Below are 204 nucleotides of genomic sequence, written 5' to 3' on the forward strand. Positions count from 1 at the left end.
CACCCTGCCCATTCTGGTCCACAACCCCACAAGATGCAGGGGCATGTGAGACTCTGCCTGCACCACTGAGAAGCTCAGGCAGGGAGCAGGATCTGGGTGGTGTGGGGACAGTGGGATCTGTGGGGTGCAGGGAGAGGGACAGCCCCTGTTCCTCCTGCTCTCGGGGGCTGCTTTCCCAGCGTGGGCGGCAGCACAGCCCCTTCC

Source organism: Acanthisitta chloris, unplaced genomic scaffold (genome assembly GCF_000695815.1).
Source record: "Acanthisitta chloris isolate BGI_N310 unplaced genomic scaffold, ASM69581v1 scaffold10895, whole genome shotgun sequence".
Classification (NCBI taxonomy): domain Eukaryota; kingdom Metazoa; phylum Chordata; class Aves; order Passeriformes; family Acanthisittidae; genus Acanthisitta; species Acanthisitta chloris.